Source organism: Tursiops truncatus, chromosome 13 (assembly GCF_011762595.2).
Source record: "Tursiops truncatus isolate mTurTru1 chromosome 13, mTurTru1.mat.Y, whole genome shotgun sequence".
Classification (NCBI taxonomy): Eukaryota; Metazoa; Chordata; class Mammalia; order Artiodactyla; family Delphinidae; genus Tursiops; species Tursiops truncatus.
The window spans coordinates 77,198,894-77,216,221 of record NC_047046.1 but is presented as its reverse complement, the minus strand read 5'-3'; the positions used below and the strand labels follow the sequence as shown (position 1 = coordinate 77,216,221).

The 17,328-nt window shown below is 33.4% G+C and overlaps 2 pseudogenes; one reads left to right on the top strand and one right to left on the bottom strand.

The window, feature by feature from the left end:
- Nucleotides 1-17,328, bottom strand: part of LOC101334140 (tyrosine--tRNA ligase, mitochondrial pseudogene) — a 307,010-nt pseudogene that overhangs the window by 74,904 nt on the left and 214,778 nt on the right.
- Nucleotides 1-17,328, top strand: part of LOC101333849 (serine/threonine-protein phosphatase 2A 56 kDa regulatory subunit gamma isoform-like) — a 146,636-nt pseudogene that overhangs the window by 694 nt on the left and 128,614 nt on the right.

The window sequence follows — 17,328 nt, the reverse complement described above, 5'->3', positions numbered from 1 at the left end:
TGTATCTGTCGAGGCTGGAAGGCTATTTTTTTCAACTCTCTAGCATTATGGTGACCTTAGACTCTTAGCTGTGCAATTGTACTAGAAAACTAACCTTTAAATAATTTTTAGATTGGTGACAAGTGCATAATAGGCATACAGACATTTGAATTTTAGCATAATCTTCCTTTGAAGTTTTATTTTAAAACTGTACCTGTATTTTATAATCACACATAATTTAAAGAAGTATGGTGTGGAATATATAAAATAGTTTTCCACGGGAGAAAATTAACTTATTTTTAAGATGTATGCATCTGGTGCATCTATACGGAAGATATATCCCACACTTTATATTACTAACTGTGTACAGTCACATGGCCTGCTATTATTGCGATTTTAGAAACAAACATTTGAGCTGGGAGGTTTGAGTAAATGCCAACAGTACGTATGTTCCATAACTAGTTTCCAAGCCCTAAAAATCAACCTATTAAATACGTTATGAAGGGACTGTGATTTCGAAATATAACTTGATTATAGGTGGTCATTCATCCCACAGAAATGACATTTCATTAAAAAGGGACCTGAGAAGTGATAGTACACAACCAAAGAGGGAAATCATGTTTTACTTTCTAGGTAAGAAATCAGGGAATGCAAGTTTATTTTGCTCTTTATGAGAGAGAGAGAATGTGTAATATTCCTTAAGGAAGGATCATAATAAAATCCTATAAAACAGTATACAGGTAGATATTTCATTTCTCGAACTTCAAAGGAATTTCAGATAAGACTTACTTCAATAACATTATGATGTAAAATGACATTGAAGAGATAAAATTTCCACAAATATAATGGGTCACATGGGTCAAGAACTAATAAGGAATGAGCTAAAGTAGAGCAATAAGGAGAAAGGAAGCAAACAAACGAAATTTAACCAAGGAACTGTCCAATGAGAACAAGAAATGAACAAAGACACAGATACCTGGACACAGTGGGAAGAGTCACTTATTTAAAGCTTCCAGAAAACATTCCCTGCCTTTTTAAAAATGTCATTTTGCTTTAGTCAGTGACAAGCTCCTTTTGATAAGGACAGATAACTAGGTCTTTGTTCTTGATCTTTGCAGTCTACGTGTAAGACTTTTCGCTCTGAACTACTATGGAGTCATAAATAACATTGGCTGAGCCTTGGCCTTGTTCATATTCAGATATCAGCTCTCCAGTATATAAAAATAAAACTTTATTGTCTTCCATGTCTTAAGCCTACAAACTAAAATTTTTAAATTTTGGTAAAAGCAGTTTAACTGTGTGTGTAATTTTGAATAACCGTCTCCACATAAGGCAGAAACAACGTTGTGACCTAACACGGCTTTGCTTTTATTGAAATTTCTGTCCTGAGAAGTACACTGCTTTCCGTGGAAGAATTTCGTCATCGTTAACATAAAAATCTTGTAAAATGGATCAGAATGAAAAAAAATATTACAATTCAGGCAAAATGGGCTGCAACACAAACATGGAGGTGATGTGACTTTTTTAAGGGTAATTTCCATTAATCTATCCTTTAACTGAAATTTATGATGTAAAAGTGTTAGAATACTTTCATAGATATGGAATCAAAATTTAAAAATTTATATAAGCAAAATGAGTGATATTTATTGTTTACTTACCTACATGGCAATACATATTGACAGAAATATTTCTGAGTGATTATCACTTAAATCATTGAATTGTCAAGAGAATGCAACAATTTTATCTCTGCTACAGCCAAATGGAATAAACCTCATGTGAGGGCCTATTATGTTCTAGGACTTCTTAAACATTGTCATTTATTTCCTAAAATTATCCTAAAAGACAGATATTTCTTTCTTCCTTAAACACAAGAATACATGGTCCAGAAAGGTTAAATAACATGCACTATATCCCAACTACTGAGAATGGAAACTCCAGGATTTGGACCAGGTCTATCTGAACAAATAGCTTGTGTTATGTCCACCCTAAAACATTTTGAGGATGAGTATAATTGAGCAATGCATAGAAAATATAAGCCTCTGAAACAGACTGAATGAAAGAAGCCAGACATAAAATGGTCACATATTGTATGACTGCATTTACATGAAATATCCAGAATGGATAAATCCACAGGGACAGAACTTAGGTTGGTGGCTGCTAGGGTTTGCGGGGGGGAATAGGGCAATGAGGAGAAACTTCTTAATGGGTTTAGAAATGTTTTGGAACTAGATAGAGATAGTGGTTGCACAACATTGTGGATGCACTAAATGCTCCGTAACATCATATTAAAAGGGTTAATTTTATGTTATGTGAATATCACCTCAATAAATTATTTTTAAAAAGAAAATATAACTGTGATGACAAAGGACATTAGATGTCTTTTCTGCCATTAGGACAGTCAGTTCAGTCAAATAGAGATGACATTCACCTCCCTTCATAAATCCATATTCCCAAAGTTAATACCCAACATTAACTCTTCATAAAAGAGCAAATACTAATGGAGGATAAACACAGCCCCTAGACTATGTTCCTGAGGACAGAAGCTCCATATGTGAGCCACTGTGATTTATATTTGTGTCTTCCTAAGTACCTAGCACAATACCTGGCAAAATACACCAGCAAAGTTTGGAGAATTCACTTTTGATACCCAGAATCAGTATAAATAACTAGTTACGATTTTTTTTTTTTTTTTTTTTTTGCGGTACGCGGGCCTCTCACTGTTATGGCCTCTCCCGTTGCGGAGCACAGGCTCCGGACGTGCAGGCCCAGCGGCCATGGCTCACGGGTCCAGCCACCCCGCAGCATGTGGGATCTTCCCGGACCGGGGCACGAACCCGCGTCCCCTGCATCGGCAGGCGGACTCTCAACCACTGCGCCACCAGGGAAGCCCAGTTACGAATTTTTTACAAAGACACCACATACGTATTTCAGTTTTGCCAAATATTTTAGCAATCATGGTTCAACAGCACATTTCCAAGCTTAACTAAATATATGTTCTCCATTCTTCAAAGACAGAAGAAGAAAGAGGGCCAATTGGATTAAAATTTTTTAAAAATATAGCTCTTTGAGGAAAGTTGAATACTTCGGCACCATCCATCATGTAACTGGCCACTTTATGGCTACGCATGGGTTACTTACACTATAGTTCATCTCAGTCAATGGTGCCTTTTTATTTTAAATAGCTCAATAAGCAAAATCAAACTATTTTGTTACATATAATCAGCTACACTTTGCTGCTTGATTAAAAATGAGATTTCAGCTTTCACTGGACAACACTCTAATGAAGGAAAAGAGAATGTTGTTGCCCGTTAGAAAATGCAGATAACAAATAGTTTCTTGCAGATGCCAAGGCCTTGGTGAAATATGAGCAGTCAGGAAAAATTCCAAACGGAGAAGAGCATTCCTCTGCTATGTATGGGATCCAGCAGAACACAATTAGGCATGGCTAATTGTGGCCACAAGCAATTAAAGAATTATAATTTCTCTGACCTCATGTCAGACAGCTTCTATTGTTTAAGCCATTTTGTAACTACTGACAAAAGAACTCTAAGTATAAACCAAGCATAAGACATAAACCAATCACTGACTGCATCCCTAAAACCTGAAGATCCCTCAGATTTTAACCTGGATCAAAGATGACCTATTTTATGAAATTAAATAAATGAAAACAGGGTGATCCATTCAAGGCAGAATAAACAAATGGAAAAGTAAAATGCCCACTCTCCATATATACCCAGATGTGTTCAGAAGTCACTTTCCATCAAATACAATTTATTTACACACGGTGTGCTTCCTGGCTTCCGAAGTCAGTAAGGAATTATAAAAGAAATAGTCATAGGGAATATATGTATAGGTATAGCTGATTCCCTCTGTTATACAGCAGAAACTAACACACCATTGTAAAGCAATTATACTCCAATAAAGATGTTAAAAAAAAAACAGTCATGACAAATATGCTGAAGATCTCCCTGTGCCGTGACATATCTTGGCTCCTTTCTCTGTTCTCAGTTCTCTCTTCTGCCTGGTTTCCTTCGCTTTCAGCCATCAGCTGGCCAATCTGTTTTGAACTTTTGGGATTGTCTGATTTTTCAGCAGGGTGGTTTTTAAACAGAACTTTCAAATCATAGCTACATACCAACTTTAAAGGTCAATGTAAAAATAATTTAAAGTATGAAGTTTTAAAAAAGGGCAAAAAAAATTCCCCAATTCTGTTCAGTCATCTCTGCAATAGTGCAAAAACACCTAATAAATAGCAAAACCTGGGAAAGGTCAAAATGGAAATTATTAATAAATACTAAATAACCCAGAGCCAGTGCCCTATTTCAAATGATGAAATACCAGTTTAAAACCACCATGCGAAGCAAAAAAATTCTTTATATTTAATTGAAAATGTTCATAAGAGGGAAAAGTAAAACAAATTTTCCAAGTCCCAGCTTTGCAAAGCTTGATTACTAGATAGCTGTCAGGAATACCATTTCTACTTAGGATCCCATAATGCTTACAGGGTTTTTATCTTTCATAGATGGCTGTATATATATCATTAAAATAAATGAACTAACTCATCAGGTGACCTAGAATTTTTACAAAATTCCGCTAATAAATGAGAAATGGAAGAGTAATTTATTTTTTTTTAAAGGCCTGGGAATTCTTGCCTTTAACTGACAAACTGGTGGGCATTGGTTGCTCTCCTACCCAAGGTTATTAACATCATAACACTACATATTCCAGCTGTAGTTTATATGTTTCTTCAAAGTAAGCAAAAATTTAACATTTTGTATTTTATGCAATTCTAAACTTTCAGGTGGTTTTGTGGAGCTTAAACATAGTGTCTTTAAATCTAATAACATTAGAAAGTGCTTACTTTGCAACTAAAAGTATCTGCTTTTTATGTGCTTATTTATCATTAGTATTTAGTAAACTAGATACACTAAATTACTGTTTATCATTTCTGTTTGTGTTTGAAAGTAGCTTGATAAGAAAAACTAGAACTTTACTGCGGATTATTGTTGTCACTTAAAAAGACAAATCAAAGATGGATGGCTCATGATTTTATACATATATTCTTAAAGTTGCTTTACCGGAACTATATTCCTATTTTCTGATTTTTCAGACTCCCTTTATTTCTCTATTTCATTCTCCATTCTTCCTAAAATGTTTTTAATTTGTTGGGTGACTCATAAAAATCTCACCAAGATAGTTAAAACTCAGATACCTAGAGAATAAATGAACCTCCCTATATTATAAACAATAAATTAGATAACTGTAAAATCATAAAAAATGTCCTTGGCTTGCAGAGACAATGGTAAGTGGCAGACTATGAAAATGTCTTCATAACTTTTAACTAAAATGTTTTTGGACCCGTTTTATTATTGTTCTCTTCATGCATGACTTTTCTGAAATGAGATCTGGAAGGAATAGTACTTCAGGAAAACCCAAAGTTTTAATGATGGATGTTTTAAATAATAAGGATAAAAAGATTTATTATGATTACATTTAAACATTTTCCACAGTGGGTGCCCTTGGGGGAAATCTGCATTCTTTGTGGTAATTAAAATTCTGCACATGCTATAATGAATAGAACAATGTAGAAATAACTCTTGGCTCTAGAGTTGTATTTAGTGGTACAAAAAGATCTCCTGTGAAAAAATAGAGTGACATCGCTGAACTGCTGATTCACAATTTAGAAAAGTGGTATATAGGGTGATGAATAAATAAAAAATAAAATCAATTGATGTAACAATAAAATAGGACACCCTACTTTCCCCATCCCTAAGAACTATGAGAATAATATAAGCATGTTTACATTATAAAAGTACAATAGCAACATTACTACAAGTTTGGAAAATAGTTGTAAAGAAAAATATCAGAACCTAGAACAGCACCTAGTAGGCATTCAATACCAATTTTTGTTGTTGTTGACCCATGTGAATGATTTGATAATTCAAATCATTTGATAAAAATTTTTCAGTATTGAAATCAGGTCATAGAAAAGTTATAACATATTACAACTATTTATGGAATGAAAAAGGAAATGTAGTTGAGATAAAAGCAATTCTTAGAGACCAAATGCAATTTTGGTACACATAAGTAGAGTTTTTAGAAATCCTAGTAGATTGTAATACCTTTACGGAAAAATATATAAAGAATGACTGAAAGCTCATTTATGTTGAGAATCATTTAAGCATGTATAAATATCCATTCATTTTTGTGGCTATCTTAAGTAAAATTTTAATAAACCAATTATGAATGTGACAATGCTTAGAAAATATGTTAGAAAAAATATCAGAGATTTACCCATCTCTGGGAAGGGCATTATACATAGAAGGGCCCTATACACATGGGAAAACTCAGAATACAGTAAATTTGATAAAGCTGCCTGGAATAGAAGGGGATAATTGTGAAGTGTCTAATGGTGGTATTCATGATGAAGTATAAGAAATTCATCCTGAGATTCTGGGAAATTTAGAAGCTTCCTAGGCTTTTCTTGGCAGTATTCCATGGAGAGAATTAAAGAGACAATAGAGGGAACTGTAGAAGACAGAGGCAGAATAAGACAAAGTGGTATGTGAGGGAAAATAAAAGCATAGTTGAGAAAAAAATGTTAATATATTGTGTTTCAAAGAAGGGTTATTTATTACTTTTTGACCGAATCAGTGATGTAACTACATAATGCAATTTTGCTGCAACTGCTATAATTTAGACAAAATTACTTAATGGAATCTTCATACTGATTGATATATTTTGCATTCAATATCTGATCTCCACTAGGATGTAATGTGATTGTACACAGCTCTATCAAAATAACACTTTTGAGAGTTATTATAAAGACTATTATTAAAAATAATAATATAAAACCGACTTACATGTGGAAAACATTTGAGAAGAAAAATGAAAACTTTCTCTTAATGGCCAAGCAAACCATGCCAGAACCCTCTCTACCTCCCTATGGGTGGTGAGTAGCACTGCAGGTGGCGGTGGCTCTTTGATCTCAAAATTGAAACTGCAGACACCCATTCTCCATCCTCTGCATATAAGAGGCAGTTGTTCTCTGGAACAGTTCTGCTGGAATTGCACTGGTAATATCACTGACTAAATGCATTGGCCTAGAAACCATCTGTCATGTTGATGAAAGTGGGTTAATATTCAAGCTTATATATTTTGATATATTGGCTCTTCAATCCACAGGCTTCATTTCTAGCCCTGTCACTTTAAAAAAATATACGATATACATAACCCATTGAGATAATTACACAGAAATATAAAGCTGGCTTCTCACTACATCCATAGTATGTTTGTACTGAAAACCCTAACCATTATCTGTCCTACCAACATCTGTGAACTATATTTAAATAAAATTAAATTGAATTCAAAATTTCACCCTTTTATTTAGCAACACACTCTGATACAATGGTGTTTTAAATATTTAATATACGGTACCGTGCAGGGAAAAAAATGACTATCATATTTGCCAACTGAAACAACATCAACCTTTCCTTTTTTCTCTTAAATGCTATATCATTTTGCTCCAGAACAAAATGATTTACAATGACACAGAAATGAAAATTCTGTGTAAATGAAAATTCATTTTGCACTTTTGTCTCATCTATGATAATTCCTTCAGTGCCGTAGTGCCTCAAGTGAGTCACCTGATTTAGTGTTTGTCTCAAACGCCACTCTCCAGAATCTCACATGCAAAAATAAATAAATTTATTTATTATATATTAAAATAAATGTATATTTACTGGTATGTGTTAATACAAAAGGTGTGTATCTGTGTTGGCTTCTATCTTTCTTTCTCTTTTGTCACTGGATTCTGATCAAGCATACAATTACATTTAAGGTCAAATTTAATTTTTTCTCTATGTTAAATTTCAATAGATTTTCCCATGAATATTTGTTGGATTTACAAAGCAGAGTCTGTTGTTTGTAGATTGAAAACGTTGATATGGTAAGTATCACTTCATTTTGAATCACACAAATTTCGAAGTGATACGGCAGCATGTTTGGGAATATCCTGCCAGAAAAATGAGATATACAATATTTTATATTCTTTGGAATTACCCAAATCTGATAATATAGACATATTTTAATAAAGATTCTTGTATTCATCCAAGATTTTGTCTACTCTTTAAATGTTTTTGTATATTAAGGAAAGATATTTGATTTACAGTTGTGTGTTTCTTGAAATAGATGACTGGATAAATGTGAATTAAATAACTTTTCAAGATGTCTTAAAAATATTAGTGTATTACTCTTGCTATGATTTATTTCAACCAAAATTTCCTTACTAACCACGATGTATGAAGCATTGGATGAGGGCATCTAGGAGATACACGTTAAATAAGAAATGACCCCTTAATGGCTTACACACTAAGAGAGTTTGATAATGTTTCCAACATGAAAAACACCCTTAAGGGAAACACCAAATGCACTGTCATGAGAATTCAAAAGAAGGAGAAATCATTTCTGGACGTGGCTGCATTTTCAATGAATCAAGGAAGAAAACCCAGTAGAGGTGGATTTTGATCTGCTCTTTACACATTGGTAAAGTAGGAGGAGTCCAGGGGACTGTCTCCTGAAGGGAATAGCAGAGAAGGGGTGCATGATTTGGAAACACTGAGAAGAGCAAATGCCTTAAAAGTAATTAATCCATGAATGGTAAATTTAAAGCACCTCTATGAATGCATAGTAAAGAATACACTCACATTTGATCACAAAATATTAATATCTAGGGGAAGAGTCAAAACTTATTGTGGATTATCAAAATTTCCCACATTAAATTAAATATATTTTTAATCATTGCCAGAAAAATTGTTTGACATGAAAAGTAAACCTGTACCAATCATGGATTTTAAATAATAGTTTCAAATGAATGACAGGGAATATATAGAAAAAGCCTGAGATAAAGAACTGACCCCAGTTTCATACCAAGAAAGTATTTGATATCACTTCAGAAAATTCTGTTTATTTTTCTTCGTATTCTTTCACTAAAAATTGGAATATTTTCCAATAATTTTTATTCTCTTTTCTTGAAAATTAGGCCTGTTTATTTGGAACTTATAGCGCTTGAGAAATTAAATGCACAATTTAAATTATATGACACAGCTAAAGATATTGTTAAAGATAAATCAAGAGTTTTGTAGGTAGAGTTATGGTCTTTTTGTTGTTAGCAGAATTGAAATAGTGGGATCTATACAGACATGCAATATGGAGGTTAAGTTTGGATGAGAAAAAGATAATATATTGCCTTCTAGAACACAAAAATGTTAAGTACCCAATATATTATTTTAAATTGTATGGAAAAGTTTAAGAGAAATTATTTTTTAAAAAGACAAAACTAAGTTGTCTGTCCAACTTATCAAAGATACCAACACCTATATCAACATATATTACAACAAAAAAATAAGCAAACAGGCACACACCTAGAATAAATACCTAGAATAAACTATTAAATATAACAGGTATAGTGATTTAGACATAATAATACCAGAGTCTTAGAAGTCAGAAGGACAGAAAAGAAGGGAAATATTGTGCTATTTTGTAGGCCTTTAGTCCTTACAGAAATTAATAACCAATGAGAGCAGTGAGATTTCCTATCCAATGGCTCCTTGCTACCATAACTCTCAAACAGGAATCATCTGCTCTGTCTTGCCTACAAGCCACTTCAAACGGGAAAAGAAAAAGGAGAGAGAGATCTATTACATCAGATGATGACGAATTAAAAAGTACAGCAAATAAAAAAGAGACCATAAAAATCTAGAGACTAGTGATCTGAAACATAGAATCTAGAGGGGCATTTTGTATCAGCTATGTGTCTATCTAGATCTCAGTTGTCATACTTACATAATTCTTAGAATGATACTTAATTCTTAATAGAATAATACAAGTAGACAATATTAAACAAATTCTAAATATGAAAAAAATAGGAGCCAAGAATCAAACCCAGATCTGTTTATATCAAAACCTGATATATCCATCCCGTTACACTACATTTCTATTAGACAAAACCCCAAAATATCCAAAATGTCAAAGTGATTTTTTTCTTACTTTTCATCTAGTTATGTTGGCATGGGGAGCCATGACCACAGATAACTTATAAAAATACATTTACCTATTTTCCTTCTCTAAGTTGGGGCTCTGGTATTTTAGTCTCTGAAATCAGGAAGGATGTCAGTTTTGTTTAGTTTTGTTTGTCGTTTTGACTTTTTCCTGAAGCTGTTATTCTCTGATTTTATAAAAAGTATTTTTGAGCCAGAATTTTAGATAGCTTAGAAGTGTCCAAATAATATTCTCTGAGTGTGCAAAGGGCTTTTGAACAGAAAACGATGATACGTTTTCTCCAGATCAATTGTAGAGAGACTAGAGAAATTCAGCCTGAGATTATTCGGTTAATTACAAGGAGCCTCATGAAGGCTACTCACCACCGAAGTGGGAGAAATCCTTGACTGGAGAATTTTAAAAGTAAAAGATATTTTTCAGTCTTTTACAAACAACATTTTAGGTATGATCTTTTTGATAAATGGCTTATGAAAATAAATCTCTTAAACGTCCTCTAATTTCTGAAGTTCTTATTTTTATATATAGAATATTTCTTATCTAGAAGAGAAGAAGGGACCAACGTATTATCCAGGCCTCTTGCATTAGCACCTCATTAGAGTTTCAACAATTTCCTGCACTGAGTATTTTTACCCATTTTTTTCCAGATGAGAAAATCGAATATTAAGGACTAAGTAATTTTCCAAACTCACACTGAGGTGGTATTGAACTCAGGTATATATTTTTCCTGAAGCCCATTTTTCTGGCAATTTTTGCCATGTTCTTTGTGGTTATTTTCCTTTCCCACAAATACTTCTTTGTGGAAGTATTTTACTGGGTATGTGGATTAGAAAAGGAAGACAGGATTATTCGTTTGTGCCCACAAGTGAGGGCACTGAACAGGATTATTTAGATTAAATCCATAATGGAATTTTCAGTTTTATGTGTGTGTGTGTTTTAATTTAGCACTTTGTCTCACTCAATAACCTATTCTGCTTATACCTAATTGCCTTATGACCGAGAGTTCCCTCTGGTATATAAAAGCACTACTAAAATATGATATTTCACATGCTTAAGGACAGAACAAAATAATAGTATCTTAAGGTAAGAACTGATGCATTTATAGGCTTTAATTTCATACATTATTCCTTTCTTGTTACTTTTTGGAAGTGAAGGAAGGAAATCAGGGGCTCAGAGGAAGTGAGGACTATGATTCCTGGGTCTCATGATATATGACTTCCAATGAAACATCATAATTCTGTATTAACAAACTATATAAACAATGATAAGAGTATTCAGTTGAACAACTGTCTTAATCTAGTTTTAAGCCAAAACATTTTATTTTTGCAATGGAGGCAAAGTATTTTAAGTTAAAAAAAAGAAGAATTATTTAAAATGATAAAAATTTAACACAAAAAAGTTTTAAAAACATTCTTCAAAGTTAAAATACAAATTAATCTTATAATCAAAACTGGCACTCCAGGAAATCTGCTGTTTTTATTTCAAATGTATGAGCTCATGAGGTTTTGTGACCTGCTTTGCAAAGTATTTTAGAAAATATCTTAGGAATTTCAAGTGTAGTAAGCGAAATTTACACAAGTTCCTGACTCAAACTCTGCTTTAAAGAAGGGTATACAATGCTCCTCAGGGTTAAATTAATCTGTTTTTAGCTTTCTCTATTGTTTAAAAATTTGGTGCATTCTATCTGAGCATGTGTTTATGAGCTGGATTTAGCACATCCTGGCTTAGAACCAATTGACTATTGAAACCATGAAAACATGTAAATCTAATCTTTGAAGTAACGCTTGAGTTGTCAGTTTTACTTTTTAAAATTGTCTCAATATTCAATAAATATAAATTTCTACCAATTGCACACTTGAATGGTATTTCAATAATTTCAAAATATTTCAATTTATCTGTAAATTGACAATTATTTTTTAATGTTGGGTGAGAGTCTGAGCTCATAAAATTGAAAACAAATGCCAACAATGTTTGCCTGGTTATAATCATAGAACATCCAAAGTAAATCTATATTAGCACAACTCAATGTGGTAATTAAGATAGAAAAAAGCAGTACTAAGCTGCATGTCCTATCAGGTTCCTTGGGGAGCAAAATTAACTGACGTGACTTGAAATATGTCCAAGGAGTTTAGTTAGCCTCCAATTAGCTGCAAACTTCTGCTATTAAAATGTATAACAAATACCAGCCGCCGTGTCCCTGAACCCTTCATTATTTAAGTCCTAATTTCAGATGGCTCCTTCATCAGAGTATACATCGCCAAAGCTAGCTTTGACTTTTAACTACACTGTACAATCAGTGCTGTCAGGTGATAAGTTGGAAGGACAACAGACTCTAGGGCATACGTTTGTGAACCTCAAGGGCCCAGCTCTTAACCAAAAGCAAACAACAGAACAAAGGCAAACATTTTAGGAACAATCTACCATGAAATTCTGGCTGAACTGTCGCCCCTGTTTAATCTTGCCATTTACACCTGTCATGAAATCCATACAGTAAATTCAACAGGCCAGGCAGAGATATGAACACAGGGGATGCTTTAAGAATGGGCAATTGGCATATGTCTTTTCTTGAGTTGAGAAAGCACATGCCCTGTTCTTATATCCCTGTTTATTTTCTATATCAATATTTCCCTTCATAAACATAAATGACACCTTGATAATATTCCAGGTTGAATGACAAAAAAGTAGGCTTGCTAAATATTTAATGAATACTTTTGAGATCATAATTAGTTTATTTTTGGGATACATTTATTTCTATATTAAAAAGTCTACTTGTAAATCAGTTCTCTGGAAATCATGGCATATTTTCCTTTATAGGAGATGTTTTAAAATGTCCAATTCTCAGGACAGGTCAGTAGTCTACTAACCCATGGTATAACTTGAGCTGCCTTTGCAATTCAATTTTACTCATTTGTAACAAATTTAATACATGAACATTTTTCTTTTGATTTCTACTTCACGTCCTAATAATACTCTTTGCCTCAGAATAAGTCTATTTTAGAAAATAGCTGATGCTTTGGCCATAATGGCTTCTCTGACATTGTCAGCAGATGCACTAGAGTGGGTGATGGGATAGATTTCCTATATAGAAGCAACTTTCAAAATCAATATGATTTCATAGGTAAAGGAATCTTTAAAAATTTTAAGAGAAAAACTACTAAGAGTAATAACCTCTCACTTGCTCTAAACTAGAGAAGCTGTGTGTGTATTTATCAGAGTGGGAGTATGTGTTTGCGTATGAGAGTACTGGAGTGTGTAAGCACCTGAGTTTGTGCTTGAGTGTGTGTATATGGGAACAAATGTATGTGAGTTCATGAGCAGGTGTGAGTGAAGGTATGTGTGTCACATGTGGAAGAAGAATGCAGTGTTTGTAGGCTGAGGTTAGCGAGTGAATCACATAGATGCAAGTGGAATGGTTATAACCTAAGAGCAATTCACAGCAATTCAACAACATATGAAGGAATTGCTAGCAAAAGCTGGTGAAGGAATATGTTGAACTTGATTGTTCAGATAGTTTTTATTCAAGTTGTATAATTTCCATACGATCTCTGTATTAAAGGTAAATCAAAAGTTTCTAAATAACCATATGGAAAGAAAGTGATGAATCAGACTGCATTAAAAAGACACACCATTACGAGAGTAAAAAGGAAAGCCACAAGTGGGAGAAGGTATTTGTAATAACATGATTATAGCAAGAATATACACACACACACACACACACACACACACACACATATATATACACATATACATATTCTCATATAATTAAATTTCTTAAAAATCAGGCATTCTCTTAGGAAGAAAAACACACAAAAATTGAATAGCTACATCTCAAAAGAGAATATCCAAAAGACCAACAAACCTGAAAAGTTTCTCAATCTCATCAGGGGAATGCCATACAAAACCATGGTGTGATATCACTACACACTGGAAGAATGGCTAAAGTAACCCCGGTGGCAGCAGCACTTGCTCTGGGCACCTCGCTTTACAGCACCCCACTCTAGCCCTTGTCTGGGCCTGCATCCTTCACAGGGAAAGGAGTCTGTAGGCCAAAGGTGTGTACCCATCCAGAGTCTGCCACCCAAGCCCTTTTAGACCATGCGTTAGCTACCGGAGCCCCAGATTCCCTGTCCAAATAGCCTAGAGCCTGCTTCGAAAATATGCTTGGGGCTTCTCCGTGGAGTTTTCATCCAAAGGAGAGACGATACTACCTATGTGTGTAGCACTAGTCCCAAGGGAGGGTCAGTGCTCCAGAAGTGTGAACAGAACTTCAGTGTGTAGACCGGGTTTCCACGAGCTTAGCTCCCCCTTTGCATGTACACCACTTTTTCTCATTAATTCCTATCAATTTTATAGTTCCATACTTCTGGTATGTTTCTACTCCTGTCTAGCTACACCTAAAATATCCTTTCTGTTTTCATTCTTAAGATTCCTCTTTTTTTCCTGCCTAAGACAATCCAGTGGCTCAGTATTGCTCATGAGATAAAGCAAAAAGAAATCCTTAACATTACAGGAGCCTACATTTCCTCTGCCTTGAAAAACCACCAGCCTCTTAAAGAACTCTAATCTTCACTCTGCTTCCCAGTTCCATTAGCCGTCGTGAAATTCCTCCACCTTGCTCTTCTCTTTGCTACCTCAAGATATTGGTTCATTTTGTACCTCTGCCTAGAAAGTCCCCCTCCAACACACTTACATTTTCACCTGATTAATGTCTACAAATTATTCTTAGCTCAATTCAGATATATTTTCTTCAAAGAAGCCTTATCTACCCCCACCAAATTATGTCAGATCCTTCATTATAAACTTCTCATAACATCCTGCATTACTTTCTTCACATTTACTACAATTTTAATAAAATATTTCATGCTTTGTTGTTCAACATCTGCTTCCCAAGCAAAAATGGAAGTCACTTAGGAATTTCACGCACAAAACTTTTCGTAGATAAGTGCTTAATAATTGTTAAATGAATGAATACAAACATTTACCTATGTAAATGCTTAGTAAAACCTGCCATATTTGGACTTTATGTAGGAGGGTTAAATAATGAATGTCTTAAATAATACCCTAAAATCTTCAATCATCTGTTCATGAGTTATTTAAAGATAGTGCTGTTATATATAATATATTAATTAAAAATCTCTAAGATTCTAACTTTAGGAAGGGTTAGGGTATAAACAAAATAAATGAAGATATATTTTCATACACTAAAGTAAGGATTATATTTAAATCAAATATACACAGGCATACATAGGATTATCATTTAAAAAATATACATAGGCATAAATTCACAAGTCATAACTTTTCATATTTGGGTAGCAATTGTAATGTTTAAATACACATGACAGCCATTTAATATGTGTTATTTATTATCCTTTATTGAGAATCTACCAAGTATCAGGCACTTTATATTATCTCTAATTCTCACAAAAACTCCATAAAGCTGATATTATTATCCTTACTTCACTTTTGAGGAAATTAAGATTAGAGTTGTACAAAACTTGCCAAGGTTATGTTTATCCTTAGGCTCTAGAGAACTGGAGTTTGTAACTTTGTCTGACTGATTCAAAAGCCTGCATTCTTCCCATTTAGTAAAAAAAAATCACTTTCATTTTTGCCAGAATTATATTTTTCAATCTCCAGATGAGTATTTTAATCAGACCTTAATGTTTCCAAGGAAAACTCACTTCATCAAATCTATTAAATAGGCTAGCATTTAACATACATTGTGACTACTTCACAAAATAGAAGGAAAAAAGGCAACAGAAAAACAACAAACCAGTGAACCAACTAGCAAACAATAAATTAACTTGTTAAACAACCATTTGAGAGGAATTTCAAATTAATCCTTTCCTTCTAAAGTGGGAACCTCTAGTAGATCATTCTGCATTTGTTGCATTCTGCATTGGAGAATAGATACAAAATCAGTTATAAACCAGGAAGATATTAACAATGCAATACTAATGTACAAGAGAATAACCAATAACACTAAAAATGACTACAATCTCTTAATTATTGAGGCTTCTTACGTTAATTTACATATTTATTCTTTTCCATGACAAGTGAACTGGAAACTACCGAGGATCTAGTCCAAGATAAAAATCAGTCTTGAATACTGCAGTTCATTTTATGCTAGAATCTCAGTGTGAAATCTATTTCATTTCTGGTCCTTCATCTATGGAAGAAGGATACACACATGCATGATAATTTGCCAGACTGTTTCTTACATTTTCTTAGGAACATAGCCATATTGAAGAGACAATTAACCACATGATGTTAATTACTGATGAAATTAACATTACTAAAATGAGAACTATCATATATAGGTATATAGAATTTTGAAATTGCAGGTAATGTGCCATATATATCCTTGCGTGAATATATGGAATATATGGAATATATATATATTCCAAACAAATTAATTCAAACTAATGAGCTATATCTCATTAGAGTTAATGTAAGATGTCAAATATGTCAATGATTTGGCATGGGTTAATATCCAAACTGTAAAATCAAAGAAGTTTCCACATTGAAATCAATAAGACTTCCATATAATCCTACTTTTTTTAAACATAAAGTTGTGGCTAATATATAGATGAAATTGGAAAGTGAGCCCTTAAAACATGCCATTAGTTCAGACAAAGCAAATGTAAGAAAATAAGTTAGGTGTGCATAAAATGAGGAACTGAAAATACAGTGAATACTTTTATATAAGTGGAAGCAAGAAGAAAAAAATGTAACTCAAGTAATGTTTGTTATAGATGACTTATTTCTAGAAAGGAATATATTTTTCAGTTCATGCAATAGATTTTCCCTATGATTCTCAACAACAATACCATCTGAGGAGCTATTTGCTGAACTATGGGGGTATTTCTGCTTTTCTCCATGATTGAGGATATAATCGTGGCAACTAGGTTAAGGAACATCTTAGTATGTTCTTCTTCAATTTTTTGATATCCTTTTCAGCATTATGGTGACATATGTGTGTATAATCATGTGATAATAGAACAGAAATTAATTTTACATATAAATATCCAGACTTCATTATAGAGTTTAATATGAATATATTTTTTTAAATCAAAGGGAGATTATGCATTGTTTTATTAGAAATACCTTTAAGAGATGTTCATAATTTCAGATAATCACATCAGTGATGCAACATAGCTTGTCCCATTGGAGTCATCAATATATACCAGCAGATTCATGGCTGTCACCGTCAAAGGAATTCTACATGTATTTTATACCAATCAGCTCAACACTGGCTATCTACCAGAATCTTCTGGAAAGTCCTTAACAAAT